We start from the raw sequence: 24,069 nt of genomic DNA, 5'->3' as shown, positions 1-24,069 counted from the left end.
AGGATGGAAGCTTTGGGTCATGATATGAGGATCATCATGATGAGGGCTTTAGTTATATTCTGAGCAAGACGGGAGGCTATTGGAAGGGTTGGAAGAAAGCATCTATATGCTGTAACATGTTCAAAAGGATTGCCTCAAGAGTCTTGGAAGTTGTTTCTAGGAAGTCAAAAGGACACCTTGTAGACCTGTGGCTGCTTCCTACCGTCTTGCACCCACCCATCCTGCATAGAGAAGAGACTAGTTATCAACAGCAGATATACACTGGATGCCTGTGCCTTACCTATTGCTTGCTTTATTGATTTTTGTCTTCATTTGCCATTTAATATTTAATTGACAGTGATTTTTCAAGATTAAAATACACACACATGCACTTTTTTTTTTTCAGGGGAAGACTCTTGCTTGAGCCAAATATATGATGCACGCTTCAGACAATGCTGAACTGATCTTCAATTAAACAAGTGCACCACTAACACTAAAACGCTGCATGTAAAAACAGTAAACTGCCAGGATTGCTCTGCTGTATCCAACCACAAACCAGGAGCACCAACATCGCTCTTCCAGGGATTTTTCAGGCTGTACCTAATATCCGCTTCCTACAGATTACAGGCGTGACTTCATGTGCATGTATCCTCACCTAGCATCACTTTGTCCTTAATTATGTGACTAGGCACAGCAGTGGGATCTGAGGGAAGAAAGTAAAGATAACCTTGTTTAGAGGCTGCTGCTGTGAATCTATCCTTGCTGAAGATCTGGTTCCTTGATTTTCAGGAGATTAAGAATTGAGCTGTTTGCTAAAAAGTATTTCAGACTTGATTTGGAATTTGGCTTTTTGATTGCAGGTGGAGTGCACACAGAGGAAGAACGTTTGGAGGCTGTTAAAATCAGTGTCATTGAAAAGAAACTGTTCCCTGCAAAAGTTCCATTATGAGGAGTTGCCTGTGGCAGTTCTGGGTGTTTTTACTGGGAAGCTGACAGTTTTTACTGATAATGTTTCCATGCACTGGTTATCGGCTGTGCCCCATGCATGTCTGACGCATTTGGATAGGGTCATTTTTTGCAAGTTTATTCAAGTCATTCCAAGCGCATAACCAACATTATCTTCAAAAAACAGTAAGTGCTGGTTGAGCTTTATATACTAAAAAAACACAGAGAGTTAAATGGAAGGTGACAGCATCAGGAAAGATTCTGCCAGAAATTAAGTGCTAAGTATGCCACAGCCAAGGGTTAGAAAATAACCACAGAAGCACCAAACCCACTGCTGGATAAAAAAATACCCACCCCCCCAAAAATGAGAAAAACTGTGAAGGAAAAAAACCCAGGTCAGAACTAAAGTAGCTCTGCATTTTCACATGCCAAAAAATCTCATTAGAAAAGAAATTGCAAACCATCAGTCAGATTGTTATGAACTGTGAAGAAATACACAGAAACTTGAGAAAGGGCTGTCTGCTATTCTATAAGCTGTAACACAGCAAAGCCAGGGTGTGATATACATAACATTTCCATAATAAGGTGCTTGATTTTTTGCTTCTCACTTGTGTCCACTGAGCTGAACTCAGGATTTATCATCAACTTTAAAACATTTTAAACAAAGACAATATTATTCTTTGGTGAATCAAATTCAAATAAGAGTAGGCAGACAGAAAGACTACAGTACAATTCTGGATTATTTTCTTTTTCTTTTTTGGTGGGGTAAAAGAAAAGGAGGTAATGAGAAAACAGCCCAGGTCGTCCTTACTGATCAATTTTCCATTTCTTTCCTCATTTCCAGAATGCAACCATTTCCCTCACTTATGTAACCTGCACACTGACTGCCTTCTCCAAAGCTAATAATAGCATCCTGGATTCTGTTACCCACTTGATTTGCTGATCTGCAGACTGCTTCTGTGACAGCAATCTTGTTTTGTTTTCCCAGGGAAAGCCCAACAGCACTGACATTTGGAGAGGCAATCTGAAGAATTTCAGTTGAGGAAATTAATATTTCTCATCCAAATCAGGCAATACTCTAAAACAAAGTGTTTAGTTTCTAAAAAGGGTTAGGTGGTTGATAGAAAAAAAACCTAGTGGTTTGTATTGTGTGTGTGTGTGTGTGTGTGTGTGTGAGAGAGAGAGAGAGAGAGAGAGATTTAATGGCTTGTGTTGAACTCTCAAATAAATTTCTTTTGAGTAAATTCATGTAGGTTTTCCTCCCTAAACAACGTATAACTGATTTTAACAATGGAAGTTTAGGACTTCTGACAATTCATAGGTATAAAACAGAAATTCTCTGAGTATGACAGAGCAGGACCCCAAAGACAGCTTTGCAAATGAGAATCACTCCTCATCAACTCAAACTTTGGAATTTTAATTATAGATTTGAGTTCTTTAAAAGCAGTGCAACTCTTTACTTCTGAAACAAGTTGTGAGTCTCTGACGTATGACATCTGTATCCACATATTTGCTCATAATTTAAAACATTTTGAATAAAGAAAATATGATTCTTTGGTGAACTAAATTCAAGTAATAGTAGATAGAAAGAAAGACTCTAGCTCCTGATCGAAGTGCCATATCTGTAGCAATTTCCCAGAGCTGTCCTAACAAAGTACCACAAACTGGGTGGTTAAAAATGATGGAAATGTGTTCCCTCGCAGTTCTGGAGGCTAGAAGTCCAAAATCAGGTGCTGGCAGGGCCACGCTGCATCCAAGGCGCTAGTGAAAGATCCTTCTTTGCCTCTTCCAGGTTCTAGTGGATGCTGGCAGTGCTTGGTGTCCCCTGGACAGTGACTGCATCACTTCAGTTTCCTCCTCAGCATCACGTGGGACTCTTCTTGTGACTACGTGTCCAGATCTCCCTCTCCTCTCCCTTAGAAAGACACCAGTCACTAATTAAGGCTCTTGAGAAGCCAGTAGGATTGCATTTTAACTTGATTACCTGTATAAAGACCCTATCTCCATATAAGGTCACATGACAGGTTTCATGTAGACACCTGGAGGGGTGCAGGTCAATGCTATGCAACACAATGCAATGGCAAATCAAGTGGGCACCAAACAGCACCATTACCCGTCATCCTCATGTCTTACAGAAGCTTTGATGAAGCTGGCATGTCCCTCAGTCCAGCGTGCCCTACACCTGTGTCCTGGAGCACCTCTCAGGCCGTGTTACTCCCCTTCCTGAGGCACAACAGGGCCTAGAATGTAAGGATTTGTGCCACACACAAGCTCCCATCTTGTGATTTCCTTCTTCGTGTTGTCTCTTCTTACAGCCCCACCATCCACTGTGTTCCACAGACTATTACTTAATTTCCACTTATTTCAGCCTTCACAGCTGAAATGGTTTGGCTGTGTCCCAAATCTCACCTTGAATTGTAATAATCCCCAAGTGTCAAGGGTGGGACCAGGTGGAGCTAATTGAATCATGGGGGTGGTTTGCCCCATGCTGTTCTCATGATAGTGAGTGAGTTTTCCCGAGATCTGATGGTTTTATGAAGGGCGTCCCCCTTCGCTCTACTCTTCTTCTCTCTTCTGCCACCCTGTGAAGAGGTGCCTTCTGCCATGATTATAAGTTTCCTGAGGCCTCCCCAGCCATGTGGAAATGTGAGTCCATTAAACCTCTTTCCTTTATAAATTACCCAGTTTCAGGTATTTCTTCCTAGCAGCGTGAGAAAGGACTAATACAATAGCCAAGATTTTTCCATTGTGGAAAACCCTAATCTGTACTTGGAAGGTAGATACCTAAACAAGTCTTGTATCATACATGCACAACCAGTGAGGATGAAAACACATTTTTAACTAGCATTACTGCAGTTACAGCCTATGGAACTGCTGACCTTCTAAAACATTATCCTCCTGGAAAAGAGCAGGTGGAGTCACAACTGTCACATTCTTCCCTGAGGCCCCTCCAGAAGGGGTAGTCTGGGATAAGCACTTGGTTGGAGCTGGGCCATCAGATGCAAGCCCTGCTGATTATTCAAACTTGAATGAAGTCTTCCATGTCCCTCCCTCTTCATGCTCACCCTCAGAAGAATTATAAGATGCTAGCAGTCTTTTATTATGTGGGAAACCAATATATAATGAAAGAAAATAGGCCAGGTGTGGTGGCTCACGCCTATAATCCCAGCACTTTCGGAGGCTGAGGTCAGCTGGTGGTCAGGAGTGCCAAAACAGTGTGGCCAACACTGTGAAATTCCGTCTCTACTAAAAATATAAAAAGTTGCTAGCCATGGTGGCAGCAGCCTGTAATCTCAGCTACTCAGAAGGCTGAAGCATGAGAATCAGTTGAACCCAGGAGGTGGAGGCTGCAGTGAGCTGAGATCATGCCACTGTACTCCAGCCTGGGCAACAGAGCAAGTAAGGAAGCAGGCCCAGAGAGCTTAGCCTGATTGTTTAAATTCATGTTGTAAGAGCTAGAATCAGAATGCAGACCTCATAATTTATAACTCGATACCTATTTTCATAATTTTACCCTAATTCATAGTCCAAAAGTTTTGCTGAAAACTTCACATGTGCACTTTTGTTTCAGGAAAATAGTACAATGGTAAGAATAAATCTGAAAAGTAAATAAATTGTGAGAAAGAAAATGACACAACTTGAACCTCCATATTTTATAACAGCTGTCATAATACCCAGATCAGATCTTTTGGTTAAACATTCTCATTTAAAACCAATTTAGATAAATAGTGATGAGTCATTTCACAAAGAAACAGCTTGATGGCAAAAAAAAAAAAACAAGATTGACTAAAAGGTAGGTAGGCAGAACATGTCAGACCTCATGCTGGGCCTGAAAGTTTCTGTACCATGACTCCAGGAAAAAACAAAAGCATTTTCTTCTCTAGCCAGGAAGCAGAGAAGTCATATTTTCTCAGTAAAGAAAAACAAATTTTGATCAGCTCAAGAAAATTTATTTTATACAAATACTAAACATAATTATGAAACTAATTTGCCTTCTGTTTTCTTGCTAATAAGGGCATTTTTCCTTCCCCAAATAACATTCACCAGCTGTAGACAACTTCCTTGATTTCCTGACACTCCCGTTTTTCAGGGTTTCGATATATGAATGCCCTAAAAGTGACGGATTGACCTTGGTGATTTTGAGTGATGTTTATCTTACAGGATCACAGGATGTCTGATATATTTATATTGGACTAATCTTCCATACTTGAAGGTCTACTATGGTACAATAGAAATTAGAAATCTTTTTGTCTGAAGCTCCTCGGATGTTTACTACCTTTAAGACTCTGTTTCTCTGACACATCTTCATTACACATGTATACCTTTAAAAAACACTACAATCGATATTACGTTGTTCGAGTATTTACTGTTTTACGTGAACCTGGTTTCCTCCAGGGTAAAGATCCACTTTAACCCTTAGGAAAGGAGAAAACAGTGCATGTTTTCAGTCAGAAAAGGACTGTAATAGATTTGGAGTTTGACCATGAAAATGACATGTTGAAATTCCTTTTCTTGTTGTTGTATGAACTGGGAAAAATCAGGAAGTGTTTCCAAGGGAGGTGTGATTTAAACTGCTTCTGAGTAGAATTTTTACTATGGAGTAGGGAAGGAAAACATCACTGGCTCTAGAAACAGGCCTGTGCACGACAGTAGAAAGGTAGGATGCTTACTTAGGACACTCCACGTCTGTGGCTGGAGGTCAGAGTAGAAAGACAGAAAGGAACTCGTTTCTGGGAGCCTATCTGTGGCCTCAGAGCTGAGGTTTTATTCTGTAGGTGACTTTAATGAAGAGTCACTTACAACTTACATTTTAAAAACATCATTCTGCCCTCAGAGCAGAAGATGGATTAGAGAGGAGTAAGTATGTAAGTAGAGTTTCTCAGCTCTTAAAACTCAAACTTAATTTAGGACTCTAAACTCCCACTCAAATCTAACTGTTCTTCATCAACCTCTGGTCTGGGTCCTTGTTGTAATTCACCTAGAGTGAATCAAGGCAATAGATTCCTCCCCAAACGATATGTCCTCTCTCATCTGTCCTTTACATTGGCCAAATTAGCACACAGCCAGAAATGTCAGCAGATGGCTTAAAATCCTCCACTGGCACCCCATCTCCTATGGAACCAATTCGGTCCTCTGAGACTTCCCTCAACACTTCTCAGGTGATGAGAAAGGGATGTAAACAACCCAAAATTGGCAACAGCAACAACAGGAGGCTCTTCTGGCCGAGCTTCTGCCGTATCGTGTCTGGAGTCCCAGCTGCTCCTATCCCTGCATGTCCCCTGGAACCACATGGAGGAATCGCTAATTCTCTCGACTCTGCTTGTCAGCACAACTTGCCACACAGCCATAACCTCCATCTTTCTGGACTTTTTCCTGGTTGTGAATCATGCTGGGATGCTGTCACCCACAAAAGACTAAGGCAGCAGCCACCCAGAGAGTGCTCAGTGCTTCCTAGGCATGGCCCCTCAGCCATTTTTCTAGCCACTGCTACAACCAGAGCAAATACCCCTTGTCTTATGGAAGGAAGCAAGACCTTCTCTTCTCTGCTCTGCCCAATACCAAAGAGGCCAGGTTGGGCCCAGAAGAATCATGGAGCTGTGGCTAAACTCATACACTATGGAGCCAAGCTACACAGAACACTAATTCAGAATCTACCGCTCAGTGGGAGTGTGGTCTAAAGTTAACTTTACTAAACTCTGTATTTTGTGTTTTGTTTTTCCTACATACAGTGAATACAATTGTGGTATCCATGAGTTACTGGGAGGAAAATTAACGTTTATACGAGGTGATACATGTACGGAATTCAGCAGAGTGCCTGAAACAGATCGTTATTGAATACATGCAAATAATTAACATAATGAGGCACCCCTTTTTATCATTACACATATATAGATGTAAGGAACCAAGAGAAAATAAAGTAATTCTCAAGCAGTTAAAATTAGTTACCTATTAATCTATTTAACAGTAAAGCTACTGCTAATTGCTTTGTTCATGCAAATACCCTATCCCTAGAATAATTCTCTGCCTGTCTGTCTTTTGGAGAAATCACTTAAAATGCTACCTTTTTTTCCTAAGCCTTTCATTGATTCCTACCAAATACAAGCAAATTATAAGACAGTCTCCCAACTTCCTTCATTTTTTTACGTAAATAAATGCAACAATTATATTGTGCTAACAAATTTACATTTTACTTAAAATTGGCATTATTCTCTTATTACAAAACAAAATAAAAATATTCTCTATTGCAACTACATCAAGTAATGGAAAAAAAAGAACACCTTTGAGCCCAGGGGATAAAGAATCAGGCTAGAAAAAGTAGAGACTTTTTTCAGTTTGGGGAAGATCATTTACTTCTTCTATATTTCTTTATTTCAAATAGTGCAGGAATGCAGGCCATCTTGCGTTATGCAATCCCCATTTCTGATGACACCTCTGGAGCTATCTTCACATAGTCCATTGCCTTCCACAATTCAGCCACCTACAGCAGACTTGTCCTCTGGTTTGCCTGCTTGTTGCACCAAATCCCTAACAAGTGATGCCACAACATCTCTAGTACTCTGCTAGCAATCACTGCCATCTCTTCATCTATAAATTACAATCATAGGCTATCCCTTATTCCACTGAAATATTGTGAGAAACCATTATATAAATGCTGTTTGAGCCCTTCATGGACAGATGCTATATATAAGAAAAAATTATTAGCTTTGTATTTCAGATCTGAACTACATGACATACTAACAATACAGAAGCAGGCACTTTCCTTTGACATAAATGGATGATTTATCATTTCTCTCCTGCAGCTGCCCAATTCACTTCCTTTCAATTTTTTCTACGTAGCTTTAGCTTTTCCTATCTGAATGATCTCTGTCAATGGGTAATTTAAATTTCTCAACAGATGTCACATAAGCCAAGCATGAATACTTTTTAGGTACAAGTTGAATTTGCAGCATAGTGTATAGAAGTCAAGGTTTCCATTATAATCTAAAATGATAAAGAAATGAATACCATATTTTTAAAATAAATGGTAGCATGTCGTTTCAACATTTAGTCATGAATATTTCAAGTTGTTTAAAAAGAAATTCTTTTAGTAATACATATCAATTGAAGAGCATGTTACTTCCATCTTTTAAACTATAAGTTCTCACATTTTTGTAGCAAGGCTTCTGCATAATATCACAACACAGGAGCCTATGAGTTAGGTAAGCTGCAAAGAAAAATCTAAGTGAGATGCTGCCCCCTTTGCATTGGTCTGTGAGTATTAACACAAGCTGATAGCTGAAATTTAAGTCCATGGCCAACTATCTCTGTTAGTTGTCCTTTACCTATAGACTAAAGCTCCAAAGTTCATAGGATGGTATGAAAGGTCTATCACAACAGCATCTCCCATACCTCTCCGAGTTGATCTACCGTATCTCCTTCCTATCCAACATGAACATCTCCTTCTTAAACAAGCAATTATTGAACAAGGGAGTTCAATAATCTGGAATGTCATTGCCCATTCTGCTTCCTTTCACCAGGAAACTCATATTAATATTTGTCACCTGAATTCATCAATTACAGCACAATTATCAACCCCTCTGTGAAGATTTTCCTGAATTTCCTAGTACAGAGTTGATGAAGCTTCCTTTCTGTTCCTGCAGACCTTTTTCAAAATTTTATTTTAATTTAGTCCATTATCTAGAAAAGTATTTACTTACCTACATTAAATGTGTAAAGTAAGTAAAATTTATTGGGAAAATGATTTATTTAGATATGCATTTTTTTGGAAATGTGTTTGGCACACAGTAATATATTATTGATTGATTGGGTAAACTGTAAAGGTAGAACAGATGGATGATAATGATTACTATTTTGATTGGCAGAATGGCAGAACTTTAAATGAGAGATTTAAAACACACCGAAATTGTAAGTCAAAGGGACCTAATTATTCTCCAGTGTGCTAAGCACATAATACATAAAATTGAGTAAACAATCACTGAGCACATATTATGTATAAAATCTTGAATAAGACGCACAAAGATGAAAGCATAATGACTCAAAATTTATGGAATGCACAGACTACTGAAAGTACATAGAATGCATTAAAGAGGTTTTTTATTTATTTTGGCCTATCATCCAAGGTATATAGGGTAAAAGAGAATGTTCTTGAAAATGAAATGCACAGACAATTGAAAACTGGCATACACCCCAAGCAGTCTTCTCAACATTTAACTTCCAACCCCCTTTTTCTTTTTCTAGTTAATTTATTTCACAAAATGTTTTGAATTTAACTTCTTTCTGCCTTTACCAATTCTACAAAATAAACACATTCATGTGAATGGCTACAAGGAAGCTACGAAAAAGAAGCAGTTGGGAAGATCACAACTGTCCATGAGCTAAGTAAATATCACACAAGGCAAAATGTAAAATATGAATAACATTATAATGAATATTTTCAGATTTCCTTTCCTCGTATCTAACCAGGTCAACTTTAAAGGTTTGCAAACCTTAGCAGAAGATTCCTGAGTAGGAAACACGGACAATCAAATGGATTTTTAATATTTATTCAAACCTGTTTTTATTTATTTTTATTTTTTTGAGACGGAGTTTTGCTCTTGTTACCCAGGCTGGAGTGCAATGGCGTGATCTCGGCTCACCACAACCTCTGCCTCCTGGGTTCAGGCAATTCTCCTGCCTCAGCCTCCTGAGTAGCTGGGATTACAGGCATGCACCACCATGCCCAGCTAATTTTTTGTATTTTTAGTAGAGATGGGGTTTCACCATGTTGACCAGGATGGTCTCGATCTCTTGACCTCGTGATCCACCTGCCTTGACCTCCCAACGTGCTGGGATTACAGGCTTGAGCCACCATGCCCGGCCCTGTTTTTATTTTAATAATAAGAGATCTCAGTTCCGACTTCAGAGAAATAACTGCAAAGGCATGGAAGTTGTTCAGGAGAACACAGTGAAGCACTGGGGCATCCCTGCAGCTCTTGATACCCAAGGCACTTAGCACAGCCAAGCACACAGCATGTTCCAATTAGGTATGATTTTTTAAAAACCTGTCCCCATATCCCCAATTCTTTTTAGTGCAACTTATAACATTAAATCACATTAAAGAGAATAAAATTTTAAAATTAGCAAATCAGTCATTTAACAGGAAAGATGGACACATCAATTAGCTTGCGTAATTTTATTGTTCAACTAGGTATTACTTTTAGTACTAGAATTCCAGAAAGACAAACTAAAAAGACAACTACATTGCAACGTATTCCTCCTGCCTGATTAAAAGACACAACGTCTTTTAGTTTTTGTTTCTCTTGGGAGGAAAATCACGTTCCCAGAGTAAGACACTCTTGAAGAAATTAAAAAATGTATTGCATGAATCCCAAAATGAGAGACAATAAACCCATAATAGATAATATCGTCCACGGCAGTTTTTTTAAAAGATTCAAAGCAACCAACAAAAGAGTATTTTTACAATAGATCCTGTGTAAAAGCTAGTCCACTCAAGTTCTTCATTCCTCATTTCAGGGCAATGTTTTAAATATTTAATAACAGAATGGCAGAAGCCTGAGTATTGGTACAGCGTTCCAGAAGAATCTTGCTTCTCACAATCCAGCAAATAAGAGAAATAACCCTTGTCAGGGTTTCAGAGTATTCCTGGAATCAGCCCCAGGTCATGGTAAAGTAACCAAGGAAGAGTTGGTTAACCATTGTCAGGGTTATTTCTCTTATTTGCTGGATTGTGAGAATCTCCTGGGATCTTTCAGGAAGGTCTTTGACTGGAAGGGAGTTACTTAGGAGGCTAAAAATGCAGTGATTATTTATCAGCTGGCATAGAAGTATTTTAATATTTTAACAATTGATATGGCCATGTCCATACACACAGCTGAGTATGTTAGTCTAGAGTGGGATATGAAATACTACCTGTGACCAGAAGAGCAAATAAATCATAAATTCAAAGAATTTCTCCCAGCACTCCACCCCAATAATTTTCAGGTGATGGCTGGCTGTGATTTTCATTTCAGGGTTCCCAGGTAAATCAAAGGCAGCTGCCAGGCATGGTGAACACCCCCATCAGCACTGTAGTTGTGAAGCTTTAAACAAAATAACACTTCGCAGTAGGTAAAGGGTTTTCAACTTCCTTTTCAGTTTATGTTAAGAGAAGTTCAGGATTCTGACCTGGAGGTGACAGGTGACAGGTGGCAGGTGAGGGTGTCACATACTAAGAATTTATATCTTTTCCATTCACCTCATTTGGGTCAAATAAGCCAAGCTGATGAATAGCTAGGAGCTTTCCACATTGCACAAGTAGCTCAGGAATCTTGCAAAGATCACTCTTCTAGAGAATCACCTTTTCTATTTAAATCTTTATAAAGTCAAGCTACATTGAATGTAAGTGACTTGGGTTGTTCATTTGCAAAACAATTAGACAGACACCATTATTTGATTGAATCTGACACTTTACATTAGTATCATGCAGCGACATTGGATGTCATGATAGCAACTTTAAAAAAGAAAAACCCCAAAAAGAAGGAAAAGATTTCTTACTGGAGTAACCTAGTTCTACCTTGAGAACTCAGCATGTAAAACTGAAATCAACCTCCCTCCTCCCCAAATTACCTTAATTACAAAAACCCAAACTTCCTCATTCCTAGCACATTCTGGGCCCTCTACATGAGAATAAGATTTAGAAAAGAGAGTAATCCACAAGAGAGATTCAGCCCTATTATTTAAGGAGGCTGGATGAGAATAGCAATGCAGAAACATGCATAGAGAAACACGGGTTACTAATGACAACCATCCCAATAGCAGGGAGAAGTTTGAAAGGAGATTGGGGCCATTGGGCTGGCTTCCACGGACTTGATAAAGGGGTTACTTCCTTGGTTATTTTACCATGACCTGGGGCTGATTCCAGGCATACTCTGAAAACAGGCACACTCTGTACACACCCGTATCTGGACAGACCGGATATAAACCAGGTTTTTCAGGATGCAACCAGGCCAGTGATTCACTAAGCTACAAGGAGACATGACACCACCATGTGAACTGAGACATGGGCATTGGCAAGGACTTGGCCATTGAGATCTCAGCCTTCAGTGTCAATTTCACTTACCAATGGTGTGGCCTTGGCACAGCACCTCCTGTCTCTGAAAGCCTCAGAGTTTCATCTGCAATATAAGGATAATAAAATTACTTCATGTCCTTATTGTAAGAAATTAACAAGTGATACATGTAAAATATTTACCACAGGGATAAGCTACAAACACGTGTTCAGAACCTGAGAAAGGAGGTATTAAAGAAAGCAGAACTATAGATAGTATATTATAATACCTGTAATACAGGAGTGCAGTTATAAGGGACTCTACATATTGAGATGAGGCACCAACCACTGAGGATAAATTATTGTTTATTTCTGATGTTATTTTGGATACCTAGCATATTATTTGGTTTCAAAATTGGTTATGTGGCAGGGGTGTGGGAAGGAAGGTTACTTTTTCATTGATATATAACTGGGATATATGTTGTTAAGATTAAAAATATTTTCTAGACCATGTAACAAACCTGCACATGTACCTCCAAATCTAACATAAAAGTTGAAAAAAAATTTTTCTGAAATTAAAAATGCTTAATGTCTAAAATATTTCCCTTACCTGATTAGAGACAGTGAGGTTTACATAATTCTATTAATATTATAATTTTGACAATCTAATACAGTAGACTGACAGAAATCCTAAATCAAGAGTGGTTATTTGAGAGCTCTCCTGGGTGCTTAACACTACACTAGGGGCTGAGAGATGTAAAGATGAAAAGTCTGTAAGCAACATGAAAATGCAGACGGACATGCTTTGATCACCACTCAGTCATTCAATTTCAAGTATTTGATCATTAAGATGCATCTCATAAACATTTGTGGAATGAATGAGCCAGTCTTAGAATTCCCATACTAACAAGGGAAGGAGATGAACATATAAATTATTAAGGGCAGCTCTGAGCAATCCTGTATCTTGGTGAACAGCTCCTTGGTCATAGAGGTTGAGCAAGAGTCTATGCTGATCAGCATATCTAACTGAGTGGCTGGGAAGGGTCCTAATAATGCCTATTTAGATTTTATTTTTTAAAAAAAGTCCCTTAGAGTATCTTAAAACGTAGCTGCTATTGTGCTTTTTCTTGTGAAAAAAATATAATTAAAATAATTGTTTTTAAGAAAGTACGTTCACTGCAGAAAATTTTTAAAATATAGAAAATAATAAATACAGGAACTGAAATCACTTATAATGCTATCACCTAGAAATGATCCTTATGAAGAAGGTTTTAGTATAATTACTTCAATGTACGACTGATAATTGGAACAGAGGGAAGATGCAGGGAGAGGCCATATGAGAAACTATCGTCACCATCCATTTGCAAGCTTTCTCAGTCTACTTGTGCTGCTGTAAATTGCAATGAGCCAAAATTTATTTGCTAATGGTTCTGGAGTCTGAGAAGCCCAGGATCAGGAAACTAGTGTCTAGGAAGGATTTTCTTGCTGTGTTATCTCATGGTAGAGAGACAAAAGAGAACAAGACAGAGAAAAGGACCAAACTCTCTCTTTTATAATGTATCAATTACTGCAATAACAAACCCACTGTCCCTGATAATACCATTAATTCATTCGTGCCTTCCTCCCATTAGGCCCCAGCTCCCGACACTGTTGCATTGGGCATTAAATATTCAATGCATGTTTTTGGGGGGATACATTCAAACCATAGCACAAGGTAATAAGGATCAGGTTTACTGTAAAAGGATTGAGGAAAGAGGGATAAGAAGATAAATTCAAAAAATGGAGAGAGAAATAGATTTAAGACCTAGATGGATGGATTTAAGATACACATGTATGTATGTATTTTGTTTTTTAAGTAAAAAAGAAATTATCATTACAATATGCTAAACGTATCTCATTAAACATATTTCAATGATAATTAGTTCAAAAGATTAGTCAAGTAATGCTACTAATATAATTAAGAGATAAATATTTGAGAATATAAATTAAGATAAGAATAATAATCTTCAGGGTAATTTTTATTTAATTGCCAAAGAAAAGCCAATATCTATTTTAGAGACTTGGGACTGAAATGTGGGTGAGAAATTAAGATGAGAAGAAAACATACTGAAAGCACTGTGGTATTAGTGGTAGCCAATGCCCAGGGAATGAATGAGTTACTGAGAAGCTGAGTGCTGAAGGCAGGGTGAAGGGGGAACAGACTTTTACAAGTTGTCCTCAGCTAGAAAACCAAGGCAAAGCAAATGAAAAAATAGAGGCAGGAAATAAATAGTTTAAGGGTAGAGGCAACAGTTGCATGTCTTAGCAAGAAGATTTCAAGGATGAATGTTGGTGGTAAGATAGTTATTTACATGCTTTTGATTGAAAGTATTCTACAAGTCACTGTGAACAGTGCCAGAATATTAGTTAATGGAAAGGGTGGCTGGTTGGGAAAAGAAAACAATAAATATATACAATGGTTTCATCAGATCAAAAAGTGCTTTCATTGAAATTAATTCGGAGCAAAAAAGTAGTGAATTTGGAGTTAGACTTACTAGGTTAGAAGCCTGGCCATTCCACTGATGAGGTGCAGGATTCTAGAAAGTTTATTTAATCTCTCTGTGCTTCTGTTTTCTTCTATAAATCAGGAAAAATAAGAGAACCACCTCACTAAAGTAGACGTGGATTAAATAAGTACCTATATAGCACTTAATTCAGTGACTGGCACACAGTGACTGATATGTCATTGTTTGGCAGTATCATCATCATTATTATTAAGATATTATTAGAGATCAAGAGCTCAAATTTAATACAACAAATATTTTCTGAGCACTTTATAAATGCAATTACTAGGAAGAGTGATTGGGACATATTAAGACTGGTGTTTGGCCTCAATTCATTTTTTTAAAAATGTTAATCAGTTTGGCAACAAGCTTTTACTGAGTATCTAGGTATGCCAGGTGTTCTACCTGGCAGAGCATGGAGACAATAGGACAGTGTGATTCTAGCACAGGGTGATTAGTGCGTGACAGAGGCACATGCAGGTGCTATAGGACCACAGAGTAGTGACCTTTTAGCTAGGAAGATGACTGATAACTCTTCCTGAAGAACATGAGGAAAAGCAGTTGAGAGATTTGCAGGACTGCAGGCTGGCCATTCAACCAGTACATTCAGCCAGCTAGGTTCTGATCCATGGATGACCGTGCATGCAGAGGTTAAATACTGTGACTGTCATTCCTGGAGAAATACAATCTCAAGGCTAATCTGAGGTGTGTGTATAAGTGGGGAGCAAGGGGAGTATCTCAGAAGGCTTTGGGGAAGAGGCAGTACTTATGTGGTATCTTAGTCCATTTAGAGTTGCTATAACATAATGCCTGAGACTGAGTAGTTTATAAGGAAACTAAGCTTATTTAACTCACGATTCTGGTGACTGGAAAGTTCAAGACTGGGTACCTGCATCTGGTAAGGGCCTCATCTCAAAAAGCAGAAGGGAGCCCGTGTGTGCCAAGATATTATGTGTTGAGAGATGGGTGGGATCTCATGGGGACAGAGGAAGCAGAAGAGGGGGCTGTCAGGATCTTTTTAACAACCGGCTGTCAAGTAACAAATAAAGCAAGAACTCCCTCACCCTTGACAGAGTGCATTTATCTACTCATAATGAATTCACCCACCTGACCCAAACACTTCCCACCAGGCCCCACCTTCCAACATTGCCACCTTGGGGATCAAATTGGAACATGAAGTTTGAAGAGGACAAATGTCTAAATCATAGCACATGGACGCTGAATGATAAAGCATTAGCATATAGAAATGTGAAAGGAAAGGGCATTCTTAAAATAAAATAGGATAAGCCAAAAGACAAGGTTGGGGTGAGTGAGAAGAAAAGCATTTTGAATATGTACTAGCATGTGAATTTATTAGCAGAGAAAGGGATGCAGCATGTTTTTTAAGACTGGGCATTTTGAGAGGGGCTGGTAGTATAGGAAGGCCATTTTTGGACTAAGTAGTCTGATTTTACTCTGAAATTTACAAGTCTTGAATATTGCTAAAAAAGAAGTACATTATCAGAAGATAATTCGGAGTTCATTAGGAAAGAGCGAGTAGAAGTAGAGTGGTATATTTGGCTACAACTACCATCCAGATGAAAAAAGAAGAGATAAACTATTTCTTAAGCAATTGCTTAAGAAAACCAAGAAGAGGCAATAACTTTCACTACTTCTATTCAACATAGTACTAGAAATCCTAGCCAGAGCAACCAGGCACAGAAAAAAAATTAAAGGCATCCAAATGGAAACGAGGAAGTCAAATTATTCCTGTTCACTGATGATGTAATCTTGTATCTAGAAAAACTAAAGACTCCACCAAAAATCTCTAGACTTGATCAATGAATACAGCAGGATGCAAAATCTGTGTATAAAAATCAGTATTGATTCTATATACTAATTACAATCTAAGTGAAAACCAAATTAAGAAGACAATCCCATTTACGATAGCTACAAAAAAATAATGAAATATCTAGGTATATATTTAACCAATAAGGTAAAATATTTCTACAAGGAAAAATACAAAATGCTGATGAAAGAAGTCATCGGTAATGCAAACAAATGGAAAAACATCTCATGCTCATGAACTGGAAGAATGAATACTGATATCATCAAAATGATGATACTGCTCAAGGCGATGTACAGAGTTAATGCAATCACTATCAAAATACCAACATCATTTTTCACAGAATTAGAAAAACAATTACAAATTCATATGGAACCAGAAAACAACCTGAATAGCTAAATCGATCCTAAGCAATAGAACAAAGCTGAAGGCATCACATTACCTGATTTCAAATTATGCTACACATCAATGGTAACCAAGACAGTATGGTATTGGTATAAAAATAGACACATAGATTAATGGAATGAAATAGACAACCCAGAAATAAAGCCACATTTTTACAGTCAACTGATCTTTGATAAAATAGACATGAACTTAGATGAGAGAAACGACAACCTTTTCAATAAATTGTTCTGGGAAAATTGGATTATCATATGCAGAAAATGACACTGAACCCCTATCTTTCACTGTATACAAAAATCAACTTAAGATAAATCAAAGATGTAAAGACTAAAACTATATAAAAAATACCAGAAGAAAACCTAGGAAAAACTCTTCTGGATATAGATCTAGGCAAAGAATTCATGACTAAGACCCCCAAAGCACCAGCAATAAAAACAAAAATAGACAAATGAGACTTAACTAAAAAGCTTCTTCACATCAAAAGAAATAATCAATAGAGTGAACAATCTACAGAATGAGAGAAAATATTCATGAACTATTCATCTTAGAGAAGATTCATATCTAGAAATTACAAGAAGCTCAAACAACAAAAAAATCAGACAAAGAAATAATCCCATTAAAAAGAGGGCAAAAGACATTAATAGACATTTCTCCAAAGAAGACATACAAATGGCCAACAGACATATGAAAAATGCTCAACATCGCTAATTATTAGAGAAGTGCAAAGTAAAACCACAATATCATGTTACACCAGTCAGAATGGCTATTATCGAAAAGATAAATTATAAGAAATACTGGTGAGTTTATGGAGAAAAGGGAACTCTTATACACTGTTTCTGGAATGTAAATTAGTACCACCTCTATGGAAAACAGTGTGGTGATTTCTCAGAGAACTAAAAATAGAACTACCATTCTATCCAGCAATCCCATTATTGGGTGTCTGCCCATAGGAAAAGAAATCATTGTATCAAAAAGATGCCTGTGCCTATATGTTTATTGCAGCACTATTCACAATAGCAAAGATTTAGAATCAACCTAAGTGTTTATCAACAAATGACTGGATAAAGAAAATGTGGCATATATACACAATGGGATACTAAGCCATAAAAGGAATGAAATCATGTCTTTTGCAGCACAAAGGATGGAATTAGAGACCATTATCTTAAGTGAAGCAAGTCAGATAGAGAAAGACAAATACCATATGTTCTTAGTTATAAGTGGGACCTAAATAATGAGTACACAAAGATGTAGAGGGTCAAATGATAGACAATGAAGACTTAGAAGGGAAAGGGGATTGAGGGGGATGGATAATGAGAGGTTTGGGGGTACAATGTATGTTATTTGGGTGATGGATACACTAAAAGCCCTTAACAATCTATGCATGTAACAAAATTACACATATATTCCATAAATTTATAGAAATTTTAAAAGGAACAGGTGATCAGCAATGTCATGGCGAACGTTTAGTGATTTGCCTTGTTTAAAATGATCACACACAGCTATTTGAAGTAATCTTTGTGTATAATGTAAATGTCCCATGTAGCATCTTTAAACTGGAGGAGAATAGATGATTCATTGCCTTAGAGAATATTGCTTTCTTTTTCACATACTTTTAAAGTAAAATAAAAATTTTTTGAAGTTTACCAAATTTTTGAGCACATGTCTATGAGTAATCTTAAAGTCTAACACACTCCTAGCAATTTAGAAGAAAGTTTCTGTGGAAACACATTTTCCAGTAGTCTATAATCATCTACAGTCTGCTTTGTACCATGCACAGAAATATTTAAGTGTGTTGATGATATTCATTTTCACTTGCAATCTGGTTTAACTGGCAACTGGCAAAACCAGTTGAAATTAAGAAGATGGATATTTTGAGCTAAACTACAAACAATTCTGCTGGAAATAGAACATGATAACTAAATTGCTATCATTCATGCCTTGCTCTCTAGAATCTGGCTAATGGAGGATTAAAGAGTCTACCACTTTCCTACATTGAACATAACAAAACAGACTAATACATTGGCTCTCCTTGAGCATCTGAAATTTCCTCCAGACATCTCACAAATGCAAAAAGAAAGTTAGTGCCAGGACAAATATTATACTAAACAATTTCAACAACACCTAATATGTTAAGCAGGAATTTCTCTCTAAACTCTATACACCTAAAAAAAAATACCCTAGTTTAAATGCAGGTTTAATCCACCACTGTGTGCATCCCACACAGGGATAAGTTCATTAATCTGAACCGGCGTTAACAGTTTATAAAAATATTTGGTGTGTCACTCAGAGTATTTCTCTGAACTTAACTATTACCGGGACTTAGAATCTCTTTAAACTAAGAAAAAAGGAAAAGCCATCTTAGACAGAGGATGGAATAACAGCATCTGTTCTGCAAAACATCCCACAACAATTTGCTTAGTTTCTCTGTTAATTATGCTCCACATCAGGCTGGGAGACTTAACAGGTAAGCTTTTATTATTTACTCTGGTCTTTTTGTAGGAAAATGGCCCCCCTGGTGGGCATAAATCTATTTTTAAAGAAAAATAATTAGTTATAACTGCTTCTCAAAAATTGATGGTGGGGGGAAGAAGTAAAAATACTTTAGACCCAAAGTTTATTTCGTTTTTTTGTGGTGGTGGCAGTTTGTTCTCTCCAAACTTTTAGTTATTTCATACACATGGACAAGAAGCATCACTGTCAACTTTAATACCTATCTAACAGACTGCATGAGGATACCCAAAAGCAAAAGCAAAATTGTGTTCCAAGACTCTAATAAGAGAAAGATGCCACAGAGAAAAGGAGATGTGAGCAGATCAGTCTTTGAGGTAGAACAATCCCAATTTCCGGTTTCTTGCCAACTGCCAAAGAATTTCAAGAAAACCCATCTCGCCACTGCAAGAGGAAACCATAAAGGTCTTTGGAAAAACTCATGGGAGAGGTACTTCTCCTCCCATTCCTTCACTAGAAGGAATCATATGATAGTAATTTTCAATCAAAACAAAAATGTGAAAAAACACTGTTGACAAATTTTATGTCACTATGGCAAACAGTGTAAAGTAACTGAAGTTCTAGCAGTTATGAGACCTTTTTCACTCTGAAAATCCCATCTCCCCTAAGAATTCTTTACCCACAGGAGGCTACATCTTTCTATTGGAGTCATACGTGTTGTCTTTTGTCACTTACCTATTTGTAAGTGATTCTTAGCTCTTCAGCTAAATATTATAGTCTTGAAGATCAGGATATATGATTCTTTTTTTTTTTTGGATACTTGCATAAAAGTGATATTCATTAAATATTACTATACAAGTTGATTAATGAGTTAAGTATATTTAAAGAAAAACAAATCAATCATCAAACAACACATATTAATTAAGACCCTACTTTGTATGAAGGGTAATGCTACAGACAAAGGATGATACACACACACACGCCAGTGTCTTGACCAAGTAGGTTTATTTTATACTTAGGAAAATAAGACCTAAACTGGTGCAAGGGAGCCAATGATGCATAGATAATAAGTATAAAATGGGCAATTAAAACTTATGAGCATAATTCTTAATTTACATATATGTATATAATTTATGCATATTTGAGTTTAAGTGGAACTTTAAAAGCAGATGGAGCCAACACTGCAGGCAGAATGTGTCATTGCGCAAAGCTTTATCCCACCACAAACAGTGTCGGGGGTAATCCAAATGTCTGGAGTTAAGTCCCATTAAAGTCTTGGTTGATCTTATCAGTACTCATATGAAAAAGTTATAATGATTTTATATCTCTATAATATATACATTTTTAAGTTAGAGACATTAAAAAGAATTAAAATTAATATCTTCCTAGCATTTCTTTGGGAAAATAGACACAACCTTATTATAAAACAAAAGAGTAGGTATTACCTCAAGAAAGTTAGATACTGTTTGCCTTCGTAGACTGTATGTATGTCTACATGCACAGAGCATTTATTATGAGGATTTTGAGAAAGACAGCCTAACTGACCTCAGTTTCATAATATCACATAATTGTGACTGTTCTTCATCTGTAAAATAAGAGCATTAAACAAAGTGATGGCTGAGTTTCCTTTAAGTTTGCTTTATTTGTCCAAAATAAATACCAGAGATACCCCCTGACTAGAATAAAATGCCTCCTAGCTGTTCACACCAAGTAATTACTTTTGTATAATGCATTCAGCCTGGAGAACTCAAGGATCTCTGAGATTTTACTCTATCTAATTATTAGAAAATCTCCGTAAGATGAGTGTTACTATCACCACTCTTGAAGAAGTTAAGTGAAGGCTTAGATAAATGAAGTTGCTTGTTTATGGAAGGTCAAAGAAAAGAAAAGCAGGAAGGGCCAGGAATACACCTGACATCATGGATCGTTTCCTTTGCTATGCCCTAGATGCATTTCAAGAACAGATTGACAGTAAATATCACTTCTATGGGTTTAGAAAACAAATGCATGGACACATGGAGACAAAGTCTGAATCTGCTTACTGGAAAGGCAGAGAGCTGTCCTCTAGTCAGACCAAGTGATCTGTACTGCTGAGATGCACTTGAGTGAGCCAGTGGGGTAAAAGGTTTTAAGAGTCTCAAAAAAGAGAACTTTTTCTACTGCTTTCCTTGAAAGGTCTAGATTCTGCACACTTCTCTGGGCCCAAGACACTCTCTTTCAAGACTACGTCTCTGAGAATTCCAAGCTTGGAATGTAAGTTACATATCAATTATCATTCTGTCAATTTTACAGGTAAGAATATAGCACAAGGCATAGAAAATTCACATATTCTGAAGCCACCCGAAATGAATTTTGAAATAGAGATCTGCCAACTTTTTTACTTGTGAAATCTGGAGTATGATGGGTAACCTCTCCCCTTCCTTATCTGCAAAGCAGAGATAACAATAAATCACTCCTATGAGTGTCTCAGGCATTAGATTATTATGCAAAGGACCTATCATGGTGGGGTCACTTAGTTGCTGTCTAATTATTGCTAACCTAAAAGGTTTTTGGGATGGTACTTTCACTAAGTCACAAAGTTTCTTAGGGAAAGTGTTCAGGGCTTTGTTTAGTTGTCTCATTTCCCTATAAAACAGGGCCTCTACAGAAGAATCATAGTTAGCATTTTGTTACTAAGTCATAAAAAGCACTAAGGTTCATCTTTAGCCACTGGATTTATTAGAGTGAGCAAGGACTAGGGGCCTGAGGCGAATCACTATGGGAAATAAATTAGGCAGAGTGAGGAATGAAATTCACTGTTTTGCAAACACAGGTTAAAAATGCATTTGTGTGAATTTTGTTTGGCTTTGTTTTAATGAAGGAATGAGGTTTGTGGGTTTTAGCAGACTCCCACAGAAGCCCATTTCCTCCTCAGGACTTGCTTCCATGGAAGGCCCATGGCAAACTCAAGGCAGCTGGTAAGTTTAGCACTTTTCGATGTCCAAGACAGTATGTAAGAAAGAAGGGCCAGCATTTTCATTGGACTGTCAAAGCAAAGATTGCAATAATTTTGTAAAATTTTGCAAAAAAATGATAACTGTGAAGTCTACATTGGCTTGATCACGGTAATCCTCTCACAATGTCTGCATGTGTCAAAGCCTCATCGCATAGTACACTGTAAACATGCGCAATGTTTGTCAGTTATACCAAAATAAAGCTGGAAAAAAAGGAAAAGAAAAGAAAGTGACAATTGATATATTTGTTGTGTAGCATCAAATAAAATTGCATGTGAAGTAACATCATGTTTGTAGAAACAAAGGAACTCAACAGTCAATGTCAATCTCCTGAAATTAATATTCAGGCCAGGTGCGGTGGCTCACATCTGTAATCCCAGCACTTTGAGAGGCTGAGGTGGGCAGATCACAAGGTCAGGAGTTCGAGACCAGCCTAGCCAACATGGTGAAACCCCATCTCTACTAAAAATACAAAAATTAGCTGGGTGTGGTGGCGGGTGCCTATAATCCCAGCTACTCGGGAGACTCGTTTGAACCCGGGAGGTGGAGGTTGCAGTGAACCAATATCGTGCCATTGCACTCCAGGTTGGGTGACTCAGCAAGGCTCCATTTAAAAAAAAAAAAAAGGAAGGCTAGGATCTTAGAGTCAATGAAGAACCTGTCTAAAGTTTAGAAAAGCTGAGCGGAACATTGACGCCTCCTTTAACAGACTCATCATAAAGGAATTTTAAAAACCAGGGCTTCCCCACACATCAAAATATTCTATAACATTTCAGTACATAAATGTGTCTTTGGGTTCTCATACCACTGTCGCATCTGACAACCCTATGTTCTCCCTTCTAGCTTACCCCCAGAGGCAGCCTCCCCACACAAAAATCCACCTGCTACTCACCCCTACTTCATTTTTCTCCTTCTTTGCAAAGTCCTCAGGCTGGAAACCCTAATTTTGTTTCTCAGCAAGGCTTCCTTGCCTCATGCACCTCATCTGTACTCTCAATGGGTTGCTGATGCCATAAACTCTGTGTTCCTGCCCTAATGGAAGGCTCATGGTAGATTGTTATGTCATCCTTCTAAGGATGCCTGCATGTGTACAGAGGACATTTGGGAACACAGTATCTAACTCACTAGTTATGCCCCCTAGTAATTAGTGCCAATGAAATATGAACAAGGCAGACAGTTTGAGTTGAATGTAAGGTGGAGATGAGGGTGGTCTTCAGAGCATCCCCTGAATTTCAGCACAGAGCTTTCCCTTTCCATGCTGTGCTCTTTCAAAACCAACGGTGGCACCAAAGCATCCCAGATGACTGACCACAAATGGGTGCATCACCCCAGCCCTGCATGGAGGAGGGTGGGAGAAGGAGCGAGAAAGGTGTGCAGAAGTTCCCAGAAAGTTTTCAGGCTTTTTTCCTCTTTATGCATATTTTCTCTTATTGTCATCACAACACTATCTTTACACACAAACTCATTTTCAAAAAAACATAAAATAGGTCACATGCGGTGGCTCATGCCTATAATCCCAGGACTTTGGGAGTCTGAGGCAGATGGATCACCTGAGGTCAGGAGTTCAAGACCAGCCTGGCCAACATGGCAAAACTCTGTCTCTACAAAAAATACAAAACTTAGCTGGGTGTGGTGGCATGCATCTGTAATCTCAGCTACTTAGGAGGCTGAGGCAGGAGAATCAATTGAACCTGAGAGGTGGAGGTTGCAGTGAGCCGAGATTGTGTCACTGCACTCCAGCCTGGCTGACAAAGGGAGACTTCATCTCAAAAATAAAATAAAATAAATGAATATTTTTATGAACAAGCACCAAAGGAGATATCAGAACGTTCCCTTATAGACTTAGAATATAAATGTCATGAGTTGAATCAGAATCCCCCTGATTCATAGCATACCCAGAATGTCCAC

The 24,069-nt window shown here is 38.0% G+C and overlaps 1 long non-coding RNA gene across 5 annotated transcripts in view; it reads right to left on the bottom strand.

Moving 5' to 3' along the window:
• The window catches only part of LOC118146923 (uncharacterized), a 47,461-nt gene extending 24,302 nt beyond the window's left edge, over positions 1–23,159 (bottom strand). For all 5 annotated transcript variants that reach the window (XR_013525349.1, XR_013525350.1, XR_013525348.1 and 2 more), the window contains exons 1-2: positions 23,054–23,159; positions 12,023–12,077 (exon numbers count right to left, since the gene is read on the bottom strand). This is a non-coding gene — a long non-coding RNA (uncharacterized LOC118146923). The remainder of the gene's footprint in view (positions 1–12,022; positions 12,078–23,053) is intronic.
• Positions 23,160–24,069: the final 910 nt, after the last annotated feature.

Source organism: Callithrix jacchus, chromosome 13 (genome assembly GCF_049354715.1).
Source record: "Callithrix jacchus isolate 240 chromosome 13, calJac240_pri, whole genome shotgun sequence".
Taxonomy (NCBI): domain Eukaryota; kingdom Metazoa; phylum Chordata; class Mammalia; order Primates; family Cebidae; genus Callithrix; species Callithrix jacchus.
Note: the sequence above shows the minus strand (reverse complement) of the source record. Positions and strands in the feature narration are given on the sequence as shown.